The sequence below is a fragment of the Amblyomma maculatum genome, chromosome 9 (assembly GCF_055883805.1).
Source record: "Amblyomma maculatum isolate TAMU_Amacu chromosome 9, ASM5588380v1, whole genome shotgun sequence".
Classification (NCBI taxonomy): Eukaryota; Metazoa; Arthropoda; class Arachnida; order Ixodida; family Ixodidae; genus Amblyomma; species Amblyomma maculatum.
Window position 1 is genome coordinate 34,271,631 of NC_139352.1, and position 6,100 is coordinate 34,277,730.

The window sequence follows — 6,100 nt, forward strand, 5'->3', positions numbered from 1 at the left end:
CCAGTGCAGGGTAGCAAACCGGAAGCTTTCCTGGTTAACCTCTCTGCCTTCTCTCTCTTTCTCTCTCTCTCTCTCTCTCTCTCTCTCTCAGAAAGGTTGGAGTGTCTTGACACAAATATGCGGTAAGCCTGAAATAAACGGGGAAACATCCAAGCTCATTTCGCAATAGAAATGTAGCTAGCACTCGTTAAATTCATAGCCACAATGCGCTGCAATTTCAGTACAAAATGGTTCTTCTTTTATGCGCGTCGTTATACCTGGGTCTCTGGGACGGTAACCAATATAAACCAACAAAGCTTAACATGCAGTGTGATCACACGGTCAATTTGTTGGAATGTGGAAATATGCAGTGCCAATAATATCTCTCAGGAAACATTTGAGACATTTATTTAATGCTTATTAACACATTTTCCAAGCTGTTAACACTTATAATATTATAGAAACACATTGTCTGCACATTAAGTCACGTGAAATGACTAGCCGAAAGTGAAAGCTCAGCGAACCTATTGACTCCCGGGATGCGGAAGGTTGCTCCGGACCTCTTGCACGTATAATGCAATTGTCTCACCTTGGCGCTTAACAAAGACTGCCGACTCCTGGCATCAGCTGGAAAATTTACAGTAGAAGTATTTGGTATCGTGATGCACTGTTTACCGAAACTGTGTAAAAATACCATATGTGCTAAAGCTGTAAAGGAATGAAATTACGAACATGATCGATATGATTTACCGAACCTCGTGCGGGTACCTACGTAACATGAACTAGAGGGCTAGCTGATCAGACATCTTCAGTGGTGCAGCGCAATGGCACGTGGTCTACAGGAGAGAATGAGACAAATATAAACACATTCCTCAGCGACTTCTTTCTTGCAGTGATTTACAGGACACTCGAGAAACGCCTTATAGGTACATATGTTTAACGAATGCTATTGTTTATTGATTATTACCTTGTTTTTGTAGAATATGACTCTGCAGGTTTAACTAATGTGAATGACCTTTGTTCTGTATTTTTTCTGACTTTATAACACCACTTGAAGTAACACACGAAGCGCCAGTTAACGACCACATGAAGTTTCTGGACCTGACATTGCATTTTACTTTTGCCCATTGTTGCTGGTCGTTTTAGCCCAGACGCAAAATACCATTGATCCATACAGCTCAGCCCACTTGAAAATTGTAAAAGGGGGCATAGTGGCGTCATGCTTAAGCAAAGCTATGAAAATAATCCTGCACCCAGAGAGTTACCTGTAGCTTTTCCGGTCAAGTGGATAGGCTAGTTCAAGCAGGATACCCACTGAAGGTTCTTCAATTGCAGAAGAGATGGTAAAGGAACTAAATGTTGGCAACAGAGTCAACCATAGCAACGCCGAAAGGAATGTGACAGTTATATCCTATGTCTATTTTCTGTCCCATAATTTGAAAAGAATAGCAAAAAGAGCTGGTGTTGGTTTGTTTTCGGCCCCTATCAGATCAAGTACCTTGTGCTCACGTGTAAATGAACTGGAAGAAGTGCAAAACTTGTTCCTAATTGCAAGAATGGAGCAAGCAGAGGATCGGGTCAAGTGGAGGAGCATGGGAGAGGCCTTCACCCTACAGGGGGTATAGTCCGGCTGATGGTGATGAATTGCAAGAAAAATCATCAGAGCAAGTATCTGGACTGCACTAATAATGTTTATTCAAACTCGCTGCTTTGCTCATGTTCGTATATTGGCTAGGCCGGCCGTTGTCTAAATAACAGGCTTAGTGAACTTAGCACCAATGTTAAGGATAGGATAGGATCTCTCAGAGCATAGCCGTGTGTGTGAGGATTGTCCGGGTAAAGGTAAAACACTAGCGATTAGTTGCAAACCTATCTTTGAAAGCGCATGCATACTTTTCAAACACCCTGACCAGCTGGTCCGCAAAATGGTCGAGGCCTACCACATACGTATCTGTCCCGATCTGTGTATCAGCCAGCCGTCGGTAAACTTGGCAGATTGTGAGCATGAGTTTTTAGCTTCCACCATGCAGCATTGATGACAAATGTTTTTTTCCCGGGTTTTTCCCTTGATGAGTGACACATGTGGCTGCGTTGGTTTTTTACCCATGACTAGTTCCCGAGGGAACCTGTCTTGTTTTGCGTTTTCCCGTGTGCCATGTATATATTGCGTGTAATCAGCAATAAACTTTAGTTGCGAGTTAGCGCTTGCCTGCGTCGCCATTTCTGTCCTTGTGTTTTTCGCGCTATTTTTTACATCATGAACGTTCACCAACTCGCCCAGATTTCTGCGTAACAATGTCATGCATTGGCTACTTTGATCTAAACTGTTTAAACTGGCCGAATATTTGAAAGCGCAGCCAGTCCAAGCCAAGCGGATGTCACGAACGTATTTCTTTTTGTTGTTATCCATCTCGGGCCTAATTGTGCTTGCCGCTCTAAAAATGTATGCCCTGGTGCATTTTTTGAACGATCTTGACGGGAAAGTTCACCGTGTCCCCGCCGTTGATATCAAAGAGTTCAAACCAGTAGATGACACGGACTTCGACCCGAAGTTCGTTGTACTTGGCCTATTGGCGTGGGCCGGAGAACGAGAACTCCGGCCACTATCCGGCACAAGTTTTGATGTTGGCAGGTTAGTAGACTTCTTTTCTTAAAATCGTTTCTCTATCTACGCACACCTAAAGTCGAACATTAACTGATCCGTATCGATTTCTCGCAGACTGAAGAAGGACTGCAAAAAAACAGCAGTCAAAACGTGTTCGGAAGACAAAGATTTCGGTATCAGAGTATGAGGTGGACGCCAGTGACAGCGATCATGCGACCCTGCTGCACAAGGCAAAGCGGGTATGTCTAAAACGCAATTTAGATAGCAAAGAGATTTAATAGGGATTCACTGCATTTCAGGAACAAAAGAATAAAAAAGATCAGCAGGTGGCTGCAAAGAGCCAAGCATATGACCGCATCTTGAAGCAGCAGCCTCAAATTCCAAAAGGAAAAATGAGGAAGTATCCAGCTGTCCTGGTGTAAGTGCACCCGGCAAAAATATTTCATAACTTGTGTTAAGTTTTTTTTTTTTGTTTTCCAGGCGCCTACATCTAGCAGCGACAATGACGAATGCGTTGTGGCAGAGGCCGAGCTTGTGTTCGATAAGCAAGACGCAAGGCACTGGCGCCAGCGATATAAGGAGAAGTGTGAAGAGAACGAACAGCTGCATGGAATAATTAAATCACTGCAAGACTGCATTGATGAGAAGCTGTTCACAAGTATGTTAACAGTATCTTGCTAGATTGGTCTAAAGTGGTTTCATGGTTTGGGATAGTTTGTAAATGGTCTTCACATGTGGGAATGATAGTAATTTTTTTTTTTTTTGAGAATCCATTTGTCGAGGAGTGTTGTTTGCTTAAGCTAACTATTATGTTTCAGTGCATAACCTACTTGAAGAGCAAACGCTCCGCAAGAAACAAGCATCCGGGACTCGGGCAGTGAGCATCCTGCCACCAGCTGGGGCCCATTTGGACAGTGGCAAGTTGGTTCTATGGTTCAGTTGTAGAATTAATATTAAACTAGCGTACACATTTTATTGAAAGCTCTTTAATAACATGGCTACCTTAAAGGCACCTCTAACATATCTTCGGTTATCAAATTGGGACTTGTACTCATGTTACACCAACACCAAAGCTGTTTGCTTGATTCAGGTTAAACGAGGTTTCCAAAATTCTACCTATAGTCATGAGGAATGGCTAGCTGGTAACCTTTTCCATTAACAAATTGCAAACATCAATTGCTGACGATGTTAGCAATTCTTGGAGGCTAAAGTAAAGAGCTAAATAATAGTGCTAGAAAGAATGACGAGAGATTTGTTTTATGAGACTGGGTTGCATTAAATTATTATTCTGACGAAACTGCTTTTGTATGCCAAACAGATATTTAGATTATGGAGTTGGCAGCTTAGGCAGCCATTCCCACTTCATTGAGTCCTTCATAGACCAGTACTTAGTTACTATACATGCAAAATTTCCCTATGAGGCAAGCAGTAGCAGTCAGTTAAAATTAAGTTTTGATTTGGAGCTGAATTATGTTTCAGATGTGGAAGCTGATTACCGTGACGAGTGCCCTTCCCCAGGAGGCTCTGATGTTGCCCAGGACGTTGAGCCACCACCCAGTGAGACAAAGCTCTTTCAGGAATAATTGTGCAGATTTAGTTCTTGTACAGGTTTTGCATATGATATTTATGTGTATTGCTTATTCGTGCACCTCAAACAAAGAGAACAGGAATGGCACTTCAATGTTGCAACAACAACTTGCTCATGGTAATTTTACTATGCTAACTTGCTGCATGATACTTGTTTGCGTTTTTCTCAGATTTTGAGTAGATGTTTGTTAACTTCCTACAGTATGAGAGGTATTGCAGGTTTGTTTTTATTGCTTATGCAGGCACCTCAAACAAAGGTAACAGGGACGGCACTTCAACAGCAACAACACAGAAACAACAACCTGCTCATGGTAATGATGCTATTTTGTTAATCTGCTGCATGATACTTGTTAGCGTTTTTCTCAGATTTTGAGTAGCCTTTTGTTAACTTCACACAGTATGAGAGAGGGCTATGCCAGGTCAATTTAGGTACATTGTGAAACATGTACAGAGAACAGAAAGACCTTACTGGAATGGCTTTTCCATGTTTGCAGCCTGCAGTCCTGAAAGGCCAATTTTTATTGAATGTGGAAACGGCAAGGTAAGTATACATTTTACATTGCTTTGCATTTTTAAGTGGCAGTGGTAGTTTTGCTACTTTTGCAGTTTCACCTGAAGAGGGGAGTCACTATAAGTGAGGCTCAAGGGAAGAAGATCTTCCAATTAAAAAATTTGAAGCCAAAGCTTGCCGTTAAAGACACCGCACAAGCACTCTGAAGATCTGAAGTGCTTACTTGCCGAACGTACAGTGGCACGGTAGCCCCCAAAGACCGCAAAAACCTTGATGTTCAACCAAGAAAGCAGCTGACTCCAGAAAACGTCAGCCTCGTTGTTGGTAAGTGGAGTACTGGCCATGTTGGCAGCAGTGTTGCAGGAATTCTAATTCGGGAATTTTGCTTTTCAGAAACACTCACCTACTGGGGAAAGATGAAACAAGTCGATGTGGCGGGCACGATTGCAAACCTGTCAACAGTGCTTTCCGCGAAAATACAAGACACGCGACGAAGCATGAAGCGAAGGACCCTGGAATTTTAAGGCTCAGGCAATAAATTATGAATGTAGCCAGCATTCATTCTTTTTGCATTTATTCGTCGGGATGAATGAAACCATTTGCAAGTGGTTTATGTAGCAACTGGGACCATTTGCAAGTGGAAGCATTTGCAAGTGGGACCATTTAAAAGTGGTTTGAACCACTAATGGTTATGCAAACCAAGCAAAGAGCGACAGGCGTGGGTTCGCTCTTATCTAACTGCGTAACCAACTAGCGAGAACTTGTTGCGCCATGGGTGAGAACAGAGGCCTTCTCTTCACAACCGCGCCAGTGAGAGAGTTGAGATAAACTGCTTGAAATGGAGCGTAGTTTGTAAGAACACATTTCTCACCTTGCCTTTGCTACCAGCTGCCGCCTTGGTGTGACGAGCTGTCTGGCCCATGACGTGCCCGCCGGAGCCTGTTCACGAGCTGTGCAAGCAAACGGCCTGCGAGGTCAGCCTAAACTTCTTGAAATGCAGCGTTTTTCGGCAAAATATGGATCCTCACCTTGCAGTCCAGACAAACTGCAGTAATTCCGCTTCGATGGCCAAAAAAAACCGTAAAACTGTGCAGTCCGTTCTCATGAACAAACACTGAGACCGCGTAGACGGCCCTGTCTATAGGGAAAGGGATTTAGTACACGCAAAATAGAGGAATCATTCTTATATTAACACTATTGGCATTCTGGCTATGAATTTAATTAGTGCTAGTTACAGTTTAATAATAAAATGAATACAAGGTACTTTGTAACATGAGTCTGGATGTTTTCCAGCTTATTTCGGGCTTACAGTATATTTGTGTTTACAAACCCTTCAAACTTTCTGGAAAAGGCACACGCGCGCAGCGCGACAGGTGTTGGTGGCGTCATCAATTGGGTATTGCTGAACTAATGTTATC

General features: G+C 42.9%; 1 pseudogene; it reads left to right on the forward strand.

The window, feature by feature from the left end:
• The first annotated feature begins 2,420 nt into the window (after positions 1-2,420).
• Positions 2,421-5,377, forward strand: LOC146178810 (uncharacterized; annotated as a pseudogene).
• Positions 5,378-6,100: the final 723 nt, after the last annotated feature.